Source organism: Lissotriton helveticus, chromosome 4_1 (assembly GCF_964261635.1).
Source record: "Lissotriton helveticus chromosome 4_1, aLisHel1.1, whole genome shotgun sequence".
NCBI classification, from domain to species: domain Eukaryota; kingdom Metazoa; phylum Chordata; class Amphibia; order Caudata; family Salamandridae; genus Lissotriton; species Lissotriton helveticus.
This window is the reverse complement of record NC_136063.1, coordinates 802,887,568-802,911,794: the sequence shown is the minus strand read 5'-3', so window position 1 is coordinate 802,911,794 and position 24,227 is coordinate 802,887,568. Positions and strand designations below refer to the sequence as shown.

General features: G+C 46.8%; 1 protein-coding gene across 1 annotated transcript in view; it reads left to right on the top strand.

Annotated features, from left to right (window-relative positions):
• Positions 1 to 19,489: 19,489 nt before the first annotated feature.
• The window catches only part of YES1 (YES proto-oncogene 1, Src family tyrosine kinase), a 307,066-nt gene continuing 302,328 nt past the window's right edge, over positions 19,490 to 24,227 (top strand). The window contains exon 1 of the mRNA XM_078687455.1: positions 19,490 to 20,233. The gene's annotated coding sequence lies outside the window, so the exon portion shown is untranslated. The remainder of the gene's footprint in view (positions 20,234 to 24,227) is intronic.

Sequence of the window (24,227 nt, the reverse complement as noted above, 5' to 3'; positions counted from 1 at the left end):
TCCTGGAAAAGGTATTGCTCAGAAAAGGTCAACCACTCAAAAACAAGCAACAGTCTCGTAACCTGAGAGACATCAACATGCCTAACCTCAACAGCTTGAGCAAGAAGCTTTTAGAACCTCCCACTAACATGAATAATTTGGAAGAGTTGACAGATCACTACGTCAAAACCATGACAAACACCCTCGACTCTGCAGCCCTGAATCAACTCAAAAGGATCCCTTGCAAACAATCCAAACCTTGGTTCAATGGTGCCCTTAACGACGTAAGACGCAATTTAAGGCTCTCTGAGAGACGTGGAGAAATTACCCCTCCACCCCTAATCTCAATCAGTTAAGGAAGAAGAGAAGCTGTTATAACAAACACATTGGCATTGAAGTTGAAGTTGAAGGTTCTTAGTAAAGCGCACTGCGACCAAGCGGCTTCCTGGCGCTGGAGTATTGACAAAGTACAACAGATAAAGCCTAGGGGAGGTTAGCAGGAATATGCTTGGGAGAACAGAAAGGTCTTAAGCGCTTTACGAAATTGAGTGTAAACTGTAATAGACCTGAGGGACAAGGGAAGACTGTTCCAGAAGCGGGAGGCAACAACAGAAAACCTAGTCCCGCCGACACGAGTCTTGCGGAACCGAGGGACATTAAGAAGACCCTGGCTGGAGGAATGAAGGGAGCGGCTAGGGACGTAGAGACTGATCAGGGAGTTTGAGAAAACCGGGGCCGTGCGGGCACGGGCCATAAAGACCAAACAGCCCATCTTGAAAAGGGATCTCTGGTGAATAGGGAGCCAGTGAAGAGACTTGAGTAGGGGAGTGATATGATGGGACTTGGGGAGGTGATGGATAAGATGGGCGGCTTGATTCTGGATAGCCTGTAGTCGGCGGAGTTCGTAGGCCGGAATGCCCACGTACAGGCTATTCCCGTAGTCGAGACGGGACAGAATCATAGCCAAAACAATAAGTTTAAGGGCATCAGGAGAGAAAAAGCGGGAGATTTTACGAATGATGCGAAGGGATAAGAAACAGGATGAAACTACTGAGCTTATCTGGGAGTGCATGGAGAGGTCCTGACTGACTTTAATGCCCAGGGTCTTAACAGACACCGCCGGTACCGGGGGGAGGGCCAAAGATGGAAGGCCAAAAGACAGCAGACCATGGGCTGGTGGAGCCGCCAGTTAGGACCAACTCCGTCTTATCCGGATTAAGCTTGAGGTGGTTATAGTTCATCCAGTCGGAAATGAAAACAAGAGTAGAGTGAAATTTCGAAAGGGAGTCAGAAGAGGAGGAGAGATCAAATACGAGCTGGAGGTCATCTGCATAGTTATATACAGAGACCCCCATATCGAGAAGAGAAACAATAAGGGGATGGATATAAAGGTTGAAAAGAAGAGGGGACAGTGAAGAACCTTGAGGGACCCCACAGGGTACCAGGCGGGTAGGGGCAGAGAAACCCGAGAGGTGGACCGCCTGCGACCGCCCTTTAAGAAAGGAGGCGAGCTAAGAGAAAGCGGTGCCCTGAATGCCCGCTGCCCTGACACGGCCGAGAAGGATGGAATGGTCGACCGTGTCAAACGCAGCGGACAAGTCAAGGAGCACCAAAGCTTGAGGCTGGTTGGAATCAACCTTACTCTTAAGCTCTTCTAGGACGGCCAGGACCACCGATTCGGTCGAATGGACCGGGCGGAATCCCGCTTGGTGGGAGGCCAAGAGATGGTTGTCCTCAATATAAGCAGAGAGGCAGGAGGTAATGTGGCTCTCCAAGATCTTCCCTAAATAGGGAAGGAGAGAGATGGGCCTAAAGTTGGACGGAAGAGAAGGATCTGAACCAGGTTTTTTTTTAATGGGAATGACTATAGCCGATTTAAAAGACAGCGGGACAGTACCTTGAGAAATGGAGGCATTAAGAAGGGAAAGGGGGGGATCGGGACAACCAAGGAAAAGTTCTCTGAGGATACGAGCCGGCCCACAATCGGCCGGGGAGCCGGACTTAACTTTCCTTAGTAATGTAGAGAAGGAATCCTCAGAGATAGGAGGAAAACAATCAAGAGAGGAAGAGGGAGGGGGAAAGAGAGAAGGGGGGGAGAGGACACCCGAGGGATATCGCGTTTGATCTTGGCGATCTTCTCTATGAAGAAATCGTTTAGAGAAGAACAGAAAGCTTGGGAGGGAACAAGGTTAGGGTTGACTCTATCAGCGGCAACCAAATTATGAACTATAGAAAAGATCTCTTTGGGCTTGTTGGCTGACAGTGTGATCTTCTCAGAAAAGTATTTGGTTTTGGCTGAAATAACAGCTCTCTTATAGTTGTTAAGGAGAAATTTATATTTAGCCCGCAAAGTGGGGCAATAATTACGTCTCCAATGGCGTTCTGACCGTCTAAGGTCCAGTTTGAGGGTTTTCAGCTCGCTGGCGAACCATTTGTGGGCTTCGTGGGGGCGGCAGGCCTTAACTTTCCTGAGAGGGGCAACCAAGTCACAGGAGGAGGACAGCCAGGCATTTACGTCGTCTACTTGGAGGTCCAGCGAGAGCTCAGATAGGTCAGGGAGAGAGGTGGCAAGAGAAACACCCAAAGAATTAAGATCCACCCGATTCCAATTTCGGGCTAAAATATTCTTGGGTAGGGGAGGTTTGTCTGATGCGCCAAGGTCGATGGAAAAAGAGATCAGCGAATGATCCGACCAGGTGCAGGGGAGAATAGTGGGAGAGTGAATGGCACGACTGGCCAACCAAATTTGATCGAGGATATGGCCGTGAACATGGGTAGGGGCATGAATATGGGGAGAAAACTTTAGACAATAAAGGGTGGCTGAAAAGTCTTTAGAGGTCTGATCTTCCCTGGGGTCCCCGGGCCAATAATTAAAGTCACCCAGGGGAAGAACCGACGAGGTATTGACCACAAGCGTCGCCAGAAGTTCCTGCAGAATGGGCACAAAGGAGGGCGTATTATGTGGGGGAGGATATATTAAAACGATAGTGAGGGGGGTTAAAAGGTTGATGGAACGGGCAACTAAGAAGTCTACACTAGGAATGGGAGAAAGAGGAAGGAGTTGAAACTGAAGATTGGATCGAATGATCATAGCCACACCCCCACCGACTTTCCCATCAGGGCGATCAGCCCGAAGGGCATAATAAGAGTCGGGGAGAGTGGATAGGACATTGGGCATAGAGTCAGCAGAAAACCAAGTTTCAGTAAGAAACAGGAAGTCAGGGGAAGCCGTATCCAGAAGGTTAAAAAGTTCCAGCTGGTGTCAGCCGGCCGAGCGAGTGTTGAGGAGGTAGGCAGTAGCTGTAGGGGGCAAAGGGGAAATAAGGGGGCAGAAGCGACCAAGGATGCCGCAGGCATAGGAATGGGCAGGGAGGGGGCAAGCAGGGGAAGAGAGGTAACAGAAATACCTAAGGCATCAATGTGCTGAAGCAAAGGAAGAGAGAGTGCCCAATTCCCAAAATGTGAAAGCAATTGGGCGGTGGAATAAGAAAGAAAAGGGGCAGAGTCAGTGGCCCCAGGTCCGGGCCGGTCGCGGACGGGCGCAGACGGGCTTAACTTAGGCGCAACTTCGGCGCGCCTCCGTCGCGCCCGCTGCGCGGCCGGGATAGTGGGGTCATTATGTGAGGGTCAGAAGGGGCGTGGCAGGGGAGGGAGTGGCCAGCAGACTGTACCGGCAACCCCAGAGCACCCAAGATGGCGGCCCGACCTCGTCCGTCCCTGCTCCAGTAACCAGATAGGCAGAGGAGGGGAGCGATCAGCGAGTCGTCGCTCCGGAGTGCATACGTGCAGGTAGGGAAGTTAAAAGGCACCAGCAAGAAATGTGCACAATGTCCAGTAGCACAGTTAAAAATTGCAGGGTAACGTTGCTCCCGGCAGAGCGCCACGGGAGATCTGCATACAAAGTCAAACGAGCCCGGAAGCCTTCTTGCGCCGGAAATACTTTGCCAGGGGGGGAGTGGCCAGAAGACTGCACCGGCAACCCCAGAGCACCCAAGATGGCGGCCCGACCTCGCCCGTCCCCGCTCCAGCAACCAGATAGGCAGAGGAGGGGAGCGATCAGCGAGTCGGCGCTCCGGAGTGCGTACGTGCAGGTAGGGAAGTTAAAAGGCACCAGCAAGAAATGTGCACAATGTCCAGTAGCACAGTTAAAAATTGCAGGGTAACGTTGCTCCCGGCAGAGCGCCACGGGAGATCTGCATACAAAGTCAAACGAGCGCGGAAGCCTTCTTGCGCCGGAAATACTTTGCCAGGGGGGGAGTGGCCAGAAGACTGCACCGGCAACCCCAGAGCACCCAAGATGGCGGCCCGACCTCGCCCGTCCCCGCTCCAGTAACCAGATAGGCAGAGGAGTGGAGCGATCAGCGAGTCGGCGCTCCGGAGTGCGTACGTGCAGGTAGGGAAGTTAAAAGGCACCAGCAAGAAATGTGCACAATGTCCAGTAGCACAGTTAAAAATTGCAGGGTAACGTTGCTCCCGGCAGAGCGCCACGCTTTCTGTTTTGCTAAATCAGGTAATTTCAGAGCGCAGCTTGACAGCGCAAAAAAAGTCCCAAAAAACTGTTTGATATTATCAAACAATGGGTTAATCCTACTCCTGCAATCAAAACCGCAGGTCCCAGTAAAGAAGATATCTCAGCACACTTTTCGGAAAAGTCTAGGAGTATTGATCAGGAACTGCAACGTGCCACTGCTAATCTGCTGTCGATGAGCTCCCTGGGTGTGACAGTACCTGCAGCAGTGAGTGCTCCGCCTTACTCCACAGAGTACACACCCAAAAACAATGCTTGCTGGAACACCTTCATACTCCCTGATTTGGAGGAGATATCACACCCAATGGCATCCCTTAAACAATCTAACCATTTCAGTGATCCACTATGCAGCTCAAATACCTCAACCAGACCATTCTGCCTCTCTGGTCCAAGATCATCCAACAATCTCTCTTACAGGGGAGTATTCTGGACTGCCTTAAAATGGGGCAAGTCACACCTATCCCCAAGAAGCACAATGCAGACCTAACTAACCCCAAAAATTACAGGACGATCACCTGCATCATGTCTTTAGTGAAGTTGCTCGAGAAGTGCGTTTACACTCAGCTATGCAACCATATCAAGAAATTTCAGCTGCTAGACCGACATCAGTCAGGCTTTACACCAGGTCATAGCACAGAAACTGCCCTTCCGCACATTGTGGATGCCGCCTTGAGAGCTCTGGATCAAGATACACCTTGTCTTCTAATTCTTCTAGACTTGTCCTCTGCTTTTGACACTATCAAACATGATAACTTGATTAACCTTCTGCAAAATAGGATGAGGCTATCTGGCCCTGTCTTAAACTGGTTCTCCTCCTTCCTGCACAATCGAACGCAGAGAATCAAAGTCAACCAATCTTTGGCTGCAAGTACCCCGGTCACTGTCGGGGTACCTCAGGGATCTGCTCTCTCGCCCACGCTCTTCAATCTCCTCATGGAACTGCTAACTGCTATTTTAAACGAGTCAAACATTCAATACCATATTTACAAAGAAGATAAGCAACTGTATTTGTAAGATCTCCTCTCCAGGTGACATTAAGGGCCAGATGTAGGTAAATCACATTTACCGATTCTTAAATACCGATTTTTACCGAATCGGTATTCAAGAATCGGTATTTGAGATGTAGATAAAAAATCGGTATCATTTACCGAATCGGTAAAACTCGGTATCGGACGGTCGGAATTTACCGAATCGGTATTCACCGAATCTGTAAATATCGAATCTGTATTTCCCATTCATTCCTATGAGCCAAAAGGCCCATAGGAATGAATGGGAAATACCGATTCGGTATTTACCAAATCGGTAAATACCGAATCGGTAAATTCAAAATCGGAAAGCAAGCAAAAGTGAAACTTAAGAAAACAGCCAATCAGGTGCTACCACCCTCCCCGTCCCTAGCAGGAAGTGGCTACCCAGGCAGCTGCAACTAATTAGAAGGTTCTGGAGAGGCAGTTAGAGCAGAGCAGAGACACAGAGCAGCAGGGAGAGTTTCATTGAAACTTTACAAACAGAAAAATGGCAAGCAGCAGTGAAAGCCAGAAGGCAGAAAGAAAGAGAAAAATAAAGTTCAGCAGCATGGAGTTGCAGGTACTTGTGGAGGAGGTAGTGGGAGTGCACACCAAACTTTTTGGCAGGCAATTCCTCACTGTGCCTGAGTCTGCCAAACGAAAAATCTGGCTGGCAATTGCTGAAAAAGTGAATGCAGTGGGAGTCACACCCAGGAATACAGAGGATCTGAAAAAAAGATTTTATGACATCAGGAGCCTCACCAAGAAAAAGATGGCTGAAATCCACAAGCAGGCTGGCTTAACCGGAGGAGGCAGGAACCCAGCACCCCCCTGACTGACCTGGAGGAGTTGGTGGCCTCGACCATTGAGGCAGACAGCGTCTTGGGCCTTAGAGATGTGGCCAGTTCAGCCCGAGCTGCAAGGAAAAAAGGTAAGACGCATGCGCAGCATGACACCCCATACCAACCTGCTTCCCTTTACCCTTTGTGGACCAGCAAACCCCTGTCCAGTACTGCTAGCACTATACAGGAGCAATGCATTATGGTAAATGTAGTCAGCTAATGTAAGACCATGTGTTACAGCGCAGACATCAGCAAGTTAGTGAAAGTAATTCAGATAAATTGAAGTGAAATGTGTAAAGCATTTATTGTACTGACTGTGACACAGTAGCACTCAATTGATATACGCTTATTTATACCTAGGGCCAAAATCAGGCAGTCGACCCACAGACACAGAAGGGACTGCACCAGCGAGGGAGGAGAGAGAGGAAGCAGGGCCAAGCCAAGTACAAGCTTCGCAGGAGGAAGGCGACACGACAGGCAGCGCCCATGATGATGACACTGTACAGACCCCAGAGTTGCCGCACTCCCCACAGCTTTCACAATCCCCTCCCTTGGTATTCTCACCAGAAACCTCACCATCACTCTTCCTGTCCACTCCTGTAACCCCACCAGCCAGGAGGCGTGTCGTGGCCCCACTACCTGTAATGGAGGCAGCAGAGGGTGAGGGGGAGTCTCAAGTCCCCGTAGATGTGAGTTCAGCAGCACTGCAGTCCACAAATGAGACAGTCACAGCTCGCAGGAGACAACCCAGACCCAGCAGTGCAGGTGGACGTGGTGATGGCACTGTGTTCCGTGGGCTGGAGGGGAGCATGGTGCGCATTCAAAGGATGCAGGGCAAATCCATCCAAGCCTGCCAACGCCAATTCAGAGCCCTGAATGAAAAAATAGGAGACATGGGGAAGGGCATGAGAGACCTTGTGGAGGCAAATAAAGAGGTTGCAAAAAAAAATACTGACATTGCAGCAGGGATGCAGCAGATGAGCAACTCTATGACACAGCTATGCACCAAACTAGACAGTCTGGAACACACAAGGCGCAGGGAGGCCCGTGTCCACAATGCGGCCATCAATCGTTTGGCCACTGCCACATCCCTGCTATGCAGGAGGGGCATACATATGCAGGAGGCATTGACACAGAACACAGCTGAGGTCACCAGGGGCATGGCCAGGATTACAAGTGCACGAGAGGCAATGCTGATTTCCCAAACAGCACAGAATCCTGCCCTGGACGTGGCAGAGGCTGAGGACACTAGTAGCCGGAGCAGCATATCAAGCGCAGTTGTGGAGACACGGAGGAGTAGCAGGCGCCCAGCTGAGGCTGCAGGGCATGCTGAACACAGCGACCAACATCCTAGTGGCTCAGGGAAGCGCGGGCGCAAGTGACATAACCGGTCATGGGTGAAGTAACCCGGGACATACAGTCCCCACGTTCATGATGTTAATTTTGTTGCACTTAAGTGCTTGAACGTTGTGGCTACATTAAAATACGTTGGACCCCCACACAACCTGTCTGTGTCTCATTACTTACACAGAAGTAGTTGCGTGTAATCTCCTCACGTCTGTATCTGCCATCACTTGGTGTTGACACTCCAGCAGGTTGTGTTTCAGGCACAGCAATGTCGTCGTCATGGTCCTCGTAGTCTGACAAATCCACCTCAGTACCCTTCTTCACAGCAAGGTTGTACAACATAGCACAGGCAGCAATGATCTTACAGCAGGTAATGGGGGTATACTGCCTTGCACCTCAGCTCTTGTGCAGGCATCTGAACCTGCTTTTCCAGATACCAAATGTTCGTTCAATGACATTCCTTGTGCTCTTGTGTGCCCGGTTATATCTCCTCTGGCTGGGTGTTGAGGGGTTGAGGTAGGGGTTGAGTATGAAGGAGCGGAGGGCATATGCACTGTCTCCTAAAAGGAAATGGGAATACATTACTCACATGCATGCATGTACTTCTTACTGCAATAGGTGTTATGGGGGTCGGACACTGGGTCTTACCTAGGAGGTATCCTTCACCAAATTCCCCTGCAGTCAGCCGTGCATAGATGCCGCTGTTTTGAAATATATAGGAGTCGTGGGTACTCCCAGGGAATTTTGCCACAAGGTCAGTGATGGCGCACTTTGCATTGCAAATCACCTGCACATTGATGGTGTGGGTGGACTTCCTATTCCTGTATATATATTCAGTGGCAGCAGGGGGACAAATGGAAATGTGCGTGCCATCTATGCAGCCAATTATATTGGGGAATCGAGCCATCTGGTAAAAGTCAGATTTTGTTTGGACCAGTTCAGCATGGGTTGCAGGAAAAGATATGTAATGGTCCATCCTCTGTAACATGGCGTCAAGGAATTTGTGGAAAACCTTGACAGGCTGCTCTGGGTCACCCCACCTACCGCAGCAACCACGCTCTGGTAGCTCCCAGACGCAAGCAGGTGTAGGCTGCACAGCACCTGCACGTGGGGTGGAATAGCGTGTGCCCTTGGTGTGGTGTGCTCCAACAGTGGTTGGAGGGCCCTGATGAGGTCCAAGATGGTGTCTGGGGCCAACCTGTACCTCTGGAGTATCTCTGCCTCTGTGAGCATGAACAAGGTGACCCTCTGTCTGTAGACCTGCTCCTCTCTCTGCCATTCCCTCTCTCCTTCCTCCTGTAGCCGTAGCCGTCTTGCAATGACATAAAATGCCGCCATTGTGCCAAAAGAATTGCATTTTGGGTCCTTTTTTATAGGCTGAACCTGGTTACCACCTGATTTCAATCCATGGTAAATACCGACTCTTAAATACCGATTTTCATGCAAATTCGGTATTTAAGAGCTTACCTACATCTCAATATTCAATTTTACCACTTCTTATTTACCGAATCGGTAAAATACCGATTCGGTAACTTTACCGATTCGGTAAATTTACCGATTCTGTAAATTTACCGATTCGCAAACCGTTACGATTCTGTAAATTTACCGATTCGGTAAATTATCCGATTCGGTATTTTACCGATTCGGTAACTTTACTGATTCAGTAAATTTACCGATTCGGACGATTTTCGGTCTCCTACATCCCGATTGCTCAATACCGGTCGGTAACGGACGAAAATACCGATTTTCGGCCGTTGCCGACCGGTAAAGGGCTACCTACATCTGGCCCTAAAACTCTTAATGGAGCGCTCCAAAAAACTCAACAATGGCTAACACATAACCTTCTGTTACTAAATGCACTCAAAACAGAATTTCTCCTTATTACACCTCGCAACCAAGAGACTCCAACACAAAACTGGATCAAAGATATGTCGCACTCAACTGCTCCCCGCACGTGGTGGACTTTGCTTGCTCTTTAGGTGTCACTCTGGACAAAGTTCTAAACATGCAAGGAAACATCAGGGCCACTACTAAGAGTGCAAACCATCAGTGCAACACTCTCAGGAAAATCAAACCATTCCTACCTCTTGAGGACGTCCAATCGGTTGTATGACGTTACAACACATACTTTTACAACGCACACCTTTACAATGCATTTTTTACAACGCAACATCCATTACAACGCATGCCATTACAACGAATTTTTAAAAACTACCTTTACAACGCATTCCATTACAACACATACTACCTTTACAACGCATACCATTACAAAGCATAACATTGCATTGCATGTATGGTAAGTATTGGATAGTGGAGGGGTAAAAATTACTATTCTAACTCCAGGGGGTGCAACAGTAGGGTAAGTGTTGGATAGAGTAGGGGTAAAAATTACTATTCTAACTCCAGGGGTTGCAACAGTAGGGTAAGTGTTGGATGGTAATGGTATGCGTTGTAATGGTATTCGTTGTAATGACTGCGTTGTAATAACATGCGTTGTAATGGTATGCGTTGTAGTGTCATGCGTTGTAATGGTTGCGTTGTAATGGAATGCTATGTAATGGATGCTGCGTTGTAAAAGTTTTGTTGTAATGGTAGTGCGTTGTAAAAGTTGTGTTGTAAAGGTTTGTTTCCCCGTCCAATCAGCAGTCCAATCACTTGTTATCTCGCGAGTTGAATATGGCTTGGTAACCCTAGCAGGGCCTCCTAAAGCAAGGTTAGCGCCACTAAGAGCTACTCTGAATGCCTCTGCCTGACTAATCACAGGCTCCAGAAAGCATGATCATATTACACCTGACCTAATTCAACTTAACTGGTGTTGGAAGGTGGGTTATTGGTAGGGGCAAATGTAGGTCCACCACTGGCAATAAGGCCACTAACACATGATAGGACCCAGCATAGGTCTTAGAAAAGGATTCCTATGCTCAACCCTTGGTAGTGTGGCTGCGAGCAGACAGGCTTAACTTCAAAGACAGGTATGTAAAGCATTCAAAAATACCATTTCAGTAAATAATTAAGACACAACACAAAATCAAAACCCAACACCAATTTATAAAAATAGGTAATATTTTAATCCATTAAATGACACCAAAACGAAAAAAAATCCACTGTAGGGAACCAGAGTTATGAATTTTTAAAGATTAGTCACTTTTTAGTGCTTAGAAACCAACAGTGCCCCTTTTAGTTTTCTCTGACAGGGACACCTTTAAGACGTATTCTGGAGAATCTCACCAAATGTGCCGCCTTCCCCAGCAGGCGGGGTCCAGTTAGAACTCCTTCCTGAAGTTCTGCTTGCGGGTCCCAAAGTATCCAACACACAATCCAAGGTTCTGGAATCTCCAAGAGTGTCTTTGAAAGTGTGAAACTTCAATTCCGCAATCCACTTTAACCAAACCCTTACAAATCCACTGGTACTCCAGGCTGGGAATTCTTTGCAGGGCTGTCCAGGTGAGCTCTGTTAACCTGTAGCTTGCAGGGAGTCCACTCTTTAGTCCTTTTGCAGCAAGGGTATCTACAGGGCTGCAGTTTAACTTGGTGCAGTCTTCAGAGGTCAGGCCTTAAAAACCTTTGCACAGCAAAACTTCTCAGCAGGGCGCTTCTTGCTTCAGTTAGTTTCAAGCAGCAGATCTGGAAGGCTCTGCCCCTCTCAGATACTTATTCAAAATTCTCGGGGTCAAGCAACAGGTCACTTCTGACCAATGAGAGCAGGGTAACTCCTCATAGTTATGAGCACATCCTGTAGAGTGTGGCATTATTTTGTCCCAGAGTGCATCAGGTCTTCCAAATCCATAATGGCTGATTTTCTAGCAAGGAGGTAAGAGCTGGCTAAACACCCCCCTTGGGATGGCTTATTTCCATGGACTCTCTCCCTACTATCTGCACATACCTTCCTTAAGCCTAGCCCTGACTCTGGGTTAAAAGTGTAAGAGTGAAACTGAAACTCAGGCCTCCCCTCTGCCTTTGAAGAGCATGGTTTACGACTCCACCCTTTGGCCTGGCATTCCTGTAGACCAGCACACTGCCCTCCCAGCAAAGTTGTTAACCTCAGGGGTTCTTTATCACCTCTTCAAAGCAGCCTGGCTAATCCACTTAACTCTGACCAACCAGGGCAGACCACCGGAAGGCTGAATTTGGAGTTACAAGCAAGAATGTCTTATAACTTCTTGTATGTACACTTTAGGAAAAAGTCAACAATATAATATTGTTGGACCTACTACTACTATCATTCTAGGAAGTCTTTGAATGGTCCGGCTTGTCCTCTCCCATCAATATTTATTAATCAATAACTTCCTACCATGTTAACCTATGGGCCATGGGGTTTGCAATTGGGAAAATGACTTGGGCCAGTTTTCTATCACCAGCGCTTATAAAAACATATTTTATAAGTAGTGCCCTAATTTCTACAGGACCCCTATCCCCTGTGCAACTAGGGGAGACTTTAGGGGTTCTGAATCTGCAGAAATATTGCAGATCCTCCTTATCCAGTGCTCCTAGCATCAAAGTCGAATTTGAGCAGCACTTTAACACAATGTGAGGAGTGAAATGTGAAATTTTACTTGTATCAGGCATATAAAAACTGATTTTATAAGGGTGTACCTTATAGATAACTGATCTCCCACCCCTGGGATACCTAGGGGAGGCCCTGGGGGTCCCTAATATGCCAAAACATTGCAGGTTTCCCTTTTTAAGTGCCCCTACCACCAAAGTCGAGTTTGTGCACAATTTACTGTTTAAAAGCAGTCCTGGCACCCAGTGATGCTTTTAAACTGACCTCAGGCTTCAGAACTGCACACATGCTAGTGCAGAAAAAGCTGCTGGCCTCTAAACTGCCATACCCCCAGGGTACTGGGGACTTCTAGGTAGTTTCAATCCCCTGCCCTATTATATACTAGGGGCCTATGGGGTAGGTCATGTCAATTACAGGGGGGTACCCCACGATACCATAGTGTACCCTATTGTATGTTGGGTGTTTTAACTGTATTCTAATGTGTTCATTTCAGCAGAGCACTGGCCCTGGGCCTGGTTAGGCAGAGCCCGGGGTCAGTCAAAATCAGTTACCACCAGCATCAGTCAGCAAAAAGTTGGGAGGGGGCCCAGGGCACAGGATGACTTTGCAACAGCTGACTTCCCATTGAAGAAAGGATCCGCTTCAAGATTGCTTGTCTGATGTTGTTATATTTTTAATTACATACTTTTATGATTTCCTTTGAGAAATCGAAATAAAGTTATTTGAACGAACGAGCTTGTCTGACACATAAAGCTATTCACCGCAATCGCCCCTTTTACCTGGCAAAGAAACTCGAGCTCTCTGGTTCCGGTCGAACCTTAAGAAGCTTGAATACCCTACTCCTGAAACCACCCAAATTCAACAAAAAAAGAACCTAAATTCGCACCTTTTCAGGGCTGGCGCCAAGAATCTGGAATGTTCTTCCGAGGGAAATCAGAACCAACCCCTTAACTGCTTTTTTTTTTTAAACAGTTTTTATTAGAAACAAACTGCAGCATTAATGACATTACATTGACATCTTTAGCTGTGTACATAAGATTACAGCATTACATTACCAGACACCAAACCAGCAGGAGCCAAGTGGAATACACTCAGAAACATCTTAACATTCTTTATGATAGTTGCTTCTATGTCCCCAGGTCAGGAAACATCATCGGTCTACCCTAATCATTGATTGCCCTGGTTATTCACCATCATCTCTCAACTGCTTTTTGTAAGAAACAAGTTAAATGGCTACTTTTGGAAGAACTTCAAAAGCAATAGCCTCTATGTTCTTGTGATAATCACTTCCCTCGAGTGCTTGACAATCTTTTTTACTTTGTGTATTGAAATGTATGCCTGACAATCTTTCTCTTTAATATGGTTTAATTTTGTACTTGAGTCAAATTGTACTGTATCGTTCTTGGGGTGCAGTGCTTTGCTTAAACTGCACAGCTTCTTCTAGTAGGGCCTTCACCTGGTCCTTCCTATTCTAACTTTGTTGTATTGTAATTTTACTGTCTCCCCATGAGAAACACTAATTGTCCTCTCTGTTCACCGCTCTGATACCCGTTCTGGGTTTTGTTCACGCTTTATAAAACCTTGCAAATAAATAAATAAGATCTAGACGTCCCAATAGTAGGTACTCGCCGTTTGACAGTTCTTTTTCATATTCGGACGATGCTGTCCTCATGTCTAGGACTGCCAACAGGCTGCAACAACTAATAGAGTTTTATGTAGGATATATGGAAGGCCAGGACCTTTCCACAAATCATCTCAAATCCCATGTGATGGTGGTGGGACCTAGGAATACCAGGTCAAAAAGCTTTATGTCAAAGGGTCCATCCATTTCTACGGCTGAGCACTTTCCCTACCTGGGAATTCTTTTAGACTTCAGGTTTCTTGGCAACCACTGATGAAGAAACATTAGCTGAAACTTAAATCGGCCACTGCAGGGGTTGCCCTTTTAGCTAGATGCTTGGGCCAAACTAATGTAGAGGCAATGCTAAAGGTCTACAAGGCTAAATGTGTGTCACTGGCCAGTTATGGCTGTGAGATTTGGGGTTATGGATCATGTCCCCAGCTACAGGTTACAAACTCTTTCCTTAGGGGCCTCCTCAAAGATCCTGCAAGCATCCCCTCAGAAAGGTTGCATGAAGAAGCAGGTAGTGGTTACATAACATACTGGATTGCCCTCCGTCCCCTGAACTTCGGGCTATCAGTCTGGTTGAAAGAAGATCTCTTCCTTAATAGGATCATAATACACAATTGTATGCATTGGAAGGAGCACTGAGTATCTCTTGGTTAGCCTATATCAAGGTTGCTTTTAAGTCTTTGGGTCGACCAGTGCTGTTTTCCAATCTTTAAGGGATAGTCAAGAGAGACATTCTCTGGGTAAAACATATTTTTTTGAAAGAGCGGCCTCAGAAAGGGAATCCTTGGCCCTTCATAAGCTTTCCTTCCGACAACCCTATATACTGTGGGAAATGTCTTCATATCATAGGAGGCTCCTGACATACTTCAGGTATAACAAGATTTATCAGCTTTTGTTACCTAGAGCGGCTTTGTGTATAGTCTTGGCTCCACCTCCTTGTTCTTGCGATCAAGTTTCCCTTTCTGATACTTTCCATATTGTTATGATATGTCCTAGATTTAATAGGCTGTGCCACAATTTAGTCTGCCCTCTTCTTTTGAATAAGGATTTTACTCAAGTGCAGCTAGTTTTTCTCTTTCTCCAGATGTTAAAAGCACCCAATTTTTGTTACTATTCAGCACGTTTTTTTTAATCAGGGGTTGTTAATGGCAGCTGAAAATGAATTATAGACCGCTGGTTTTAATAGGACAGTTGTTCTTTTAATTAATGAGATGAGCTATTTTATTCTATGCGTTTTTATCTTTAAGTGGATGTTATGTATATTTTGTATTGAATGTTGGGAGATTTGGGATACCGATTTCTTACATTGCATGATGTTTTTTTTTATGTACCTTCATGATTTGAAAGAAAATGTAATAAAGTTATAACTAACTAACTAACTTGGTAGACAGGCAGAATTGTTGAGCACAGCACACAAAACTCAGCCAGTGCAAATAATAAAATAATGTGAGTCCCTCGTTTGCTTTCTGACATCAGTCCATTGAGATACAAAAAAAAACTGTTACTCTAAAGCCACAATAGGAAACACTTTTCTGCCAGCACTGCAGTGCTGTGTGAAACAAAGTTGCTAAAAAGAAAATATGTCTACCTTTTGATGAGCCAGGCAGTCCAAGCCAGGATGTAGGCTCAGGGCAAGAAGTGAATTTTGCCTGCAAACAAACTTGAAAATGTCAACAAGTAAAACACCAGAGTCCTAGTATAAGTTGATCCGTATTTATTCTCAACTCAATCTCAATAGCGGAACTTAACAAATGGTGGGATGCTGTAACACTAAAACAGTACCTAACCATTAATCGAATCCCGAGAGGATTAAGATTAAGATTGTCTATTATACCAGCTTATGAAGACCTGGAACCAGACTTACTTGATAAATGGGAGCACGAATTAACTACCAGCTCTTGTAATCTGATAAGAATCCTTATTGATAATGCAGAACGCAAAATAGCGAAATTATTGATAGAAATACAAACTATTGAGGATGAAATAAAACAATTAAATTTACCAGAAGCAACCATTAAAAACTACAACAAACTAGATGAGATATTGGCGAATCTACAAGCAGACATTAAGAGGAGGAAAGCACGTAAAATAAAGAGGGATGAACAAGACTATCTGGCGGGTAGGGTATTCACCTTTGCCCGAAAATTTGACTACTTATTCCCTAAAGGGCAAGGAAAGACTACAACTACCACTCCCTTGAGTTCGGCTGTTAATACGTCTACAAGTAGCTTATCTACTAATGATGATAATACTGAGGCTCCCATTGTCCCTAGTGGAGATAGTTTAACTTCCAACAATAATTATTTAGTGGAAGTTCAAAGAATCAGAAAAAGCAACCGGAACATAGGAGAGAGATTTGGCAACAATCAAATAGGAAGACAAGAAGGGGGAGACGTGGCAAACGCAGGAGAAGCAGCCCCGGGTATGAAAGAGATTGAGTTGAGAATAAATACGGATCAACTTATACTAGGACTCTGGTGTTTTACTTGTTAATGGACAATATACGGACTTGGTAACTTTAGTGTATGAAAGTGTAAATACTATACACAATTTTTGCTCGGCAGGAATTTTGAAACAATTTAATTACCTGGAATCAGGGGATTAGTTAGGGAGTCAGGTAACCTTCCTATTCTGCCTAGTAGCAATCAGAGCAACCTGTGAATCTAACAGAGCCAAAATCATTTGCAGTGCGCCCTATATCCTGTTACCTATACTTTGTTTTGTTAACTAGGTTGGGCTGCCGCTTGTGGCTTGTAATAATCATGAATCGTGAGCAAGAAGCGCAAGATTTATTTAAAAACTTAAGCATAGGCTCCTCTATAAATGTAGCGGTAGCCTCTACAACACACACTAAACAAGAGGGTCTTAGAGCCAAATTTGTTAAACTTGAAAGGCTGAAAATAGCGGAACTTAACAAATGGTGGGATGCTGTAACACTAAAACAGTACCTAACCATTAATCGAATCCCGAGAGGATTAAGATCGTCTATTATACCAGCTTATGAAGACCTGGAACCAGACTTACTTGATAAATGGGAGCACGAATTAACTACCAGCTCTTGTAATCTGATAAGAATCCTTATTGATAATGCAGAACGCAAAATAGCGAAATTATTGATAGAAATACAAACTATTGAGGATGAAATAAAACAATTAAATTTACCAGAAGCAACCATTAAAAACTACAACAAACTAGATGAGATATTGGCGAATCTACAAGCAGACATTAAGAGGAGGAAAGCACGTAAAATAAAGAGGGATGAACAAGACTATCTGGCGGGTAGGGTATTCACCTTTGCCCGAAAATTTGACTACTTATTCCCTAAAGGGCAAGGAAAGACTAGAACTACCACTCCCTTGAGTTCGGCTGTTAATACGTCTACAAGTAGCTTATCTACTAATGATGATAATACTGAGGCTCCCATTGTCCCTAGTGGAGATAGTTTAACTTCCAACAATAATTTTTTAGTGGAAGTTCAAAGAATCAGAAAAAGCAACCGGAACATAGGAGAGAGATTTGGCAACAATCAAGTAGGAAGACAAGAAGGGGGAGACGTGGCAAACGCAGGAGAAGCAGCCCCGGGTATGAAAGAGATTGAGTTGAGAATAAATACGGATCAACTTATACTAGGACTCTGGTGTTTTACTTGTTAATGGACAATATACGGACTTGGTAACTTTAGTGTATGAAAGTGTAAATACTATACACAATTTTTGCTCGGCAGGAATTTTGAAACAATTTAATTACCTGGAATCAGGGGATTAGTTAGGGAGTCAGGTAACCTTCCTATTCTGCCTAGTAGCAATCAGAGCAACCTGTAAATCTAACAGAGCCAAAATCATTTGTAGTGCGCCCTATATCCTGTTACCTATACTTTGTTTTGAAAATGTCAACAGATCGTGGCTCCCAGGACGTTGGAGCCAGAGTTGGGGGTATGGTGCGTCGCATCTGCTTGGGCATGCCATGCAGAGTAGTTGCAGCACTGGCAGGGCTCTGAGGCAGCATCAGCTGCCCTGGAGGAGACCAGGGAGGGGCCCGTGGGTGCGTTTTGAGGAGGGCACTGTATTTCATAGCTCCTAGGATGTCGGAGCTGGGGGTATGGCATATTGAGTCTGCACGGGCACGCCATGTCGAGTAGCTGCAGTGCTGGTGAGACTCCGAAGTAGCGCCAGCTGCCTGAAGGAGAACGGTGAGATTCGGCCCGGGTGAAACAAAATTGATTATAGCTGTCTTAAATGCGCTTAGTGCAGTCCATAGTTGTTCTTCCTGCCAGAGTAGCTAAAAAATTATGATGATGTGTATTTCATGGCTCCCGGGATGCCGGTGCTGGTGGTATGGCGGGTTGAGTCTGCCTCGCACGCCATACCATGCGGCTGTAGTGCTTGCGGGGCTCTGAGGCTGCGTCAGCTGTAATGGAGGAGAGCGGTGAGCGACGGCCCGGTTGAAACAAGAAATAAATAAAAAATGATTGGACTCATGAAATTGCGCTCAGTGCAGTGTGTAGGTGTTCAGCTTGCAACAGTAGCAAAAACATTTATGATGCTTGAAATGCTATGTGGTCCGTAGCCATTGTGACACTTATGCCTGTGGAAATACGGTCGCTAAAGTCTGGAGCTGTTCTGCCTGCAACAGAAGCTAATAATAATAATATTTTTTTAATGCTGTGAAGTCCTTAGCTATCTTGACGGCAATTACGTTGCGGTCGGCGAAGTTGGGGAAGTCGGTAGATGACATGCCTGCAACATCAGCTAACAAATAGTCTGTAACATAATAGTGCTCACAAATTGAAAATAAAACAATCAGAGTAAGGTCATTTGTAAAAGAGGCAGTCTTAATGGGAGGTTACAACTGTAGACAAGGAGGTACTAAAGAGGGACTACTACACAAATTCACCAAAGAAAAAAGAGCCTTCGCAAAACACAGTTAAAGGCACCAGTTAAAAACGTGGGCAGGGAAATGGGTAGAGCTTACAGCCCATTGAATACAACAGGTCTCGAAGAGACAGTGCAAGCGCTGCCAAGGCAAGACCTAATGAGAAAATATTAAAGTAATACACTCACAGAATGCTGTATAATTTGGCTTTTCTTGCGGCATAATTTACTTTACCCTGCAGCATAATTTGGCCCACCACAGCTGCATAATCCCAGTGTCCCTGGTCATCGAGAATGGTCAAACAGAGTGACATACTTTCGCTTCCCCGGGCATTTTGTTGAATTGAGGTCATTGGACAGGGTGCAATAAATGTTCCTCGCCTATGACTCCACAATCCCTTGAGACAGCCTTGTTTGGGAGCCACTTCCATAGTGGCAAGGAGCAGATGGTCAATTACTATGGTTTCTGATTTTAGTATTTAATCTCACATTTGGAAAACCTGAATGTTGCTGTGCGGTGCTCACTGTAGTTAAAATGAAAAACAGCACAGGAACTGCAAAGTTGCAGTCTTATCCCAGAAACAAGGCTACAATTTTGTGTGACTCTTGAAGGAGATTTACATTGTACTTTGTCACTGACATCTTTAAATTGGAATATTTAACCGCACTAAAATAAAGTTTGTCGGGCGCTGGTAAAAGTCGCTCGATAGAGTTTAATAGGAAAGCTCCTCGTCCTGGAGGACTGTCACTGCAGAGTTAACTTTTGCTGTTTGACGTCATGACAGCTCCCTAGAAGTGTGCGCGAGATGCGATCACTTCAGCCGGTGCCGCTGAGTGGGAGAGGAGTGGGTGGAGTGACGCGCGCTCCAGTGACTCGTGCGGCGAGCACCCCCGCAGGAGCAGCACTTTCCCTTTGACCCCCTCCCTCCCGCCCGCTCCGTGGCAGCCCGCCCCCCTCCCGCTCCTCAGGCCGGCCGCCATGTTACTGGGGAGATTGTAACTGCAGCTCCGAGGGGGACCCGCTGCCGCTGTCCTTCCTGCGGAGCTGGGAGCCAGCGCACCACGCACCGGAGAGGGGAGGGGAAGGAGGAGGGGCCGGAGGCGGGCAGGAAGGTGCAGCAGCAGCCCTGGGAGCAGCGAGTGCAGCACGCGTCCCCCCTCTGCCCTGCAGGGCCCGAGCCGGCGCCGAGTCTGTCCCTGTACTCCTGGTGGCTGGCTCCGGGGGCAGGCACAGTTTGTCACTGCTTGTGTGGATTGTTGTTTGGCTTCTTGGCGCTGGCCTGGCGGCGGGCGGACTTCTCCAGCGGCGTTGCCAGGGCTGAGCTGAGATTTCCCGGGCTGCAGCTGAACTGGATCCGATGAGCTGACTGCCTGCCCCGTCCTTCCCGCCCCCGGGTGCTGCTGGCTCGGCAGAGCTTTCCCTTTTCATTTCCTGGATTGCGAGCGCTGTGATTGCCCCGCACGCAGGGTCCCGGGGAGGAGGAACTTATGTGACCCCCAGCCCGGAGCTTGGATAACGCAGGTAAGCTCTTCCTCCTTCCACCCCGTGCCCCCCTTGTTTCAGGAAGTAGAGGGGTGCTGCCCTGTTCCTCAGATCAGCAGGAACTGGGCGAGGAGAAGGATCTTGGGATAAGGAAATCCGGAGAGCTAGGCCACAGTCACGCTTCAAGGTGTGCACTCGGGCAGCACTCCCGCCCCGTTAACAATTGACACGTAACACGAGTGAGTAACCTACACAAACATGTATGACGGATCCTGTCACGTTGTTTTCTGCGCTTTTACAATCCGTGAAGCGCGATATTCCTAAATAAAAAGGGAATTGGAGAGATACCCAGACAGGGTGAAACGCGACAGGACAGAAAACTTCCCCCAGTTACTGCTCTCTACACGCCAACCCTGCACTTTCCCATACGTGTTGTATGTATCCGCTTTTCTGAACAACAGTGGCTGCTTCTGGGAAACAGTACATCTGAAAGTTATCTGTCACTTTCTTCCTGCCCGCTCTTTCACCCTCTCAGTGTATTTTGCTTTTCAGGGCGTTGTTTATAGCGAGGAACCTGGCAGCTACATTAATTATTGGAAGCTGTTTTAGAATGCATTGTACGTTATTTCATTCTTAAATCAGTCCTGGTAAATGATTTTGAATATTATTACAATCCTGCCCCGGGAGAAGGCTGGGACGAAGAGAGAGTGACGATAATGTTTTTTTTTTGTTTAATCTTTGGAAGACAAGTGGGCTGCTGCCCTGCCGGGTGAGGGTTTAGAACAACTGCTCCGGAGGGTCCTTCTGTCGGGACCTTCTGTTGCGTCTTTGATTGAAAACGACAGCATGTTTTATGTCCCCCCTCAGCGGGCAGGCGGAGGGGTGTGTCCCACCCACTGCCCGGACATTCCCTCTTACTGTATTTGACAGCAGGCCAGGCCCTACTGTTCCTCACCTCACAGACGAGGGAGGGTACAGTGCGGACATTTTTTTCGAATCATGCTTTACACATTTATTTCGTCCCATGAGTATGCCCCCTTTAATCCTTACTCTATTGATAAATTGAATATACGGCTGTTAGCTCAGACTTTTAGCCATGCGGATTAGCGCCTGGACGCTCGTCGGAGCATCCTGTGTGCTTTTACAAACCCAGGTTCATCATTTGTAATTGTGGAAAAATCCCGGCATACAGAGTATTGCAGACTAAAAAGCGAGAACTGGTTGCTGTATCGTGTGACATTGAGTTGCTTGACATCTGCTTAGTAACAGGACATGAACAATGCTTTACTGGTAAACACTAAAATAAGTATAGGGGTCGAAAGGTTTTCTTATGACTCCGATGGTGCCATAAGCAGGGGTTGCCAAACCACAAGGATGCCCAGTCTTTAATTCCACTTCAAGCCATTTGCTTTCACCATCCTGTACTTCCTGTATTTCTATCTCACACTTGCAGCTCCTTTTCTATCCCAGCTTGCTCCTTTTGCCACTGTTTGACTATCCTCCCTTTCCTTTTTCCCTTTTCTAGGTCAGATTCTCGTGATCAGAAATAAATCAGTTGCCAAAAATGAATGTCGGTGACTGCCATCTGCACAATCTAGGCACCGGGCATGAATACTTCTAGACAAGTGATGCCAAGTCCCCCCTATCTCTGCCCCCCACCAATCTCTGCCAGTCATTATATAAAGACGAGAAGTGCTCACATCAGACATCTAGCGTAAGGGTGTCCAGCTTTGGCCTATGAGGTCTGAAGCTGTGGCAGATTTTGAGGATACCCACACGAGGTAGATTTACAACCACGTAATCTACCTGAGTAATTTGGGCATTTCCATTGTTGTTATGCAAATCTAGCATGGCTGTGGGTCTTGACTGTTGGTGGGCAGCACAGATGCAGCAATATCAGAAACTTTATGTTAAGACCCTCATCTCCGTCCAGCGGAAACCCATCCCTTCAGTCTAAAAAGATTAAATAAAATGGTCCTCCATCCTTTAGTGGACCTGTGCATTATCATTGTTTTGCAAAGCTGACCCCTTAATGGGCAATCTTTCATCCCTGGTGCTATAGAAATATTGAAACATTTCTCCAGCCAGACAGGACATCCCAGTGGTGTCCAGTTGAGTATATTGAGACCATAAAATAGAGCACTGAGTTTCAGCACCATCTCAAATCAGTCTCATTCATATCAAGGCAAGTATCAACAAACTCATGGGCCAAGGTGTATTCCGCTTGACAAGCACCTCTTTCTTTTTTGAAGTCTTTGCTTACATTACAAGGAACCATTTGCAAATCTCCTGGGTTCAGACCAGCTTTGTAAGCTTTCAGTGGTTTTTACACCCTTGTATGCTTTTGACTTCAGCAGTGTCCATCTGCCTTCTAGTATGTAAGAAACTTTAGTACTTCCTCGTCATGCGTTTCCCATGGCTTCCTTGTGTTCGTCACTGCTTTTCCTCTTGTTTGGCAAGATCATGCTCTAAGATCACTGAAGCTGCTTTCCGTGCATGCAGCGCTACATAAGTAGATCAGGTCCACATCATCCACCAGCAAGATCTTGTATTTAGTGTTGTATTAACATTCTGATTTCCTACTAAACAAGAGACAAAACGCATATCACACAGTACTGTGACTCCAGTCAACCAACCAGTTGCTGGCCCTTTGAAAACAGTATTTGGGAGTTGTTGGTCTGCAGTCCCCTCAAGGTGCGTACCTGCTGTACAGCTGCAGAGATTGTGTTTTCTCAATGAGGACAAGCGTTTTCAAGCAGAGTGTGGTAAAACGGCAGGACTTGGCCTTCTAAACCAGCCAACCCTCTAAACCTAGTTCATAATCTCACAGCGCACGTGGTTGCCCCAGTGGTATTGTTAGCTCTTATGAATGCATATAGTGTTACTATAACACAACGCCACCTGCAGGCGTGACTGTAACCCACCCGAAGCTCCCAGTGACCTCCTGGCCCGGACTGAGAGTATGGTTTCAGCGTCTCAGGTGCCAGTGCCGTAAATCACAGCCCGAGCAGGCCCGTGCCCGGCAGTGGGATTACAAACCCGGCGCTCGGTGCCTGCCGAGGCGAGAGTCACGGGAAGGAGACACCGGCCATTGTCTGAGCCCCCCCGGCAGGAATGCCGCAGCAGGCCGCCCCCCTGACAAGAAAGGCCGCCTTTGTCACTCGGCGCATTCGCCGAGTTTCGCCCTGACAAACTTCAGGATGCAAGTCCGGCTGCGGTCCCATTGTACTCCCAACAATAACCTTCGGGTTTTGTATCCTTGTCGCACGATTGTATTTCAGTAGTTCAAAGACGCAGCGTAGTGCGCGCTGCGTGTGCCAGAGTGCTGCTCGAGCACACGCGCGCCTTGTTTTTTTTCTTCAAAGATTGTTTTGAATTAGTTTTAAAATAGACATGGTCTTTTGAACCGTTGAAGTGGGTATTTCAGAGACTGCAACACGTTAATGAGTTGGGGGTATCAGTAGGTCTTGCGTTGTCGTGTCTGGACACGAATCAGGTCACTCTAGAAGCAACGGGGGAGAGCTGCTAATGGGCCTGAAGAAATTGCTGTTAAGGCGTTTTGTAATGTAGCCTACACATCTCATGGCCCCTTTGCAGTGCGTAGAGAACTTTGATGAAGTAAGTTCCTTGGAGGTGATAGAGGAATGTCTAAGTGTGTTATCCACCTAAAAAGCCAGCCGCCTCCGGAAGTGACATCATCCCTTGGGAGACGAGATCTCGCCCTAGTCGTAGCCATATCCCTGCCAGGTGGCACAGAAAAAAATACTAAACACCTCCCCACCCCCATGGGCAGTGAGGAAACACTAAGGGGTTGCCCCCTCTAGTGTCCCACTGTGGGGGACGCGGCCATCCAGCTTGCTGAGGTTTGGTCATCTTAGGTCACAGATGAAGAGACTGCTTTGAAAGACAGGTCTTAGATTAACAGGCCAAGGGCCTCTGACAAGGGTCACTGGGGTTGGTTGACTTACGTTTTATGTAAAAAGCAGGAAAGGTCTACTAGAAAGCAAAATATTTCTCAACTCTCAAGTGTGTA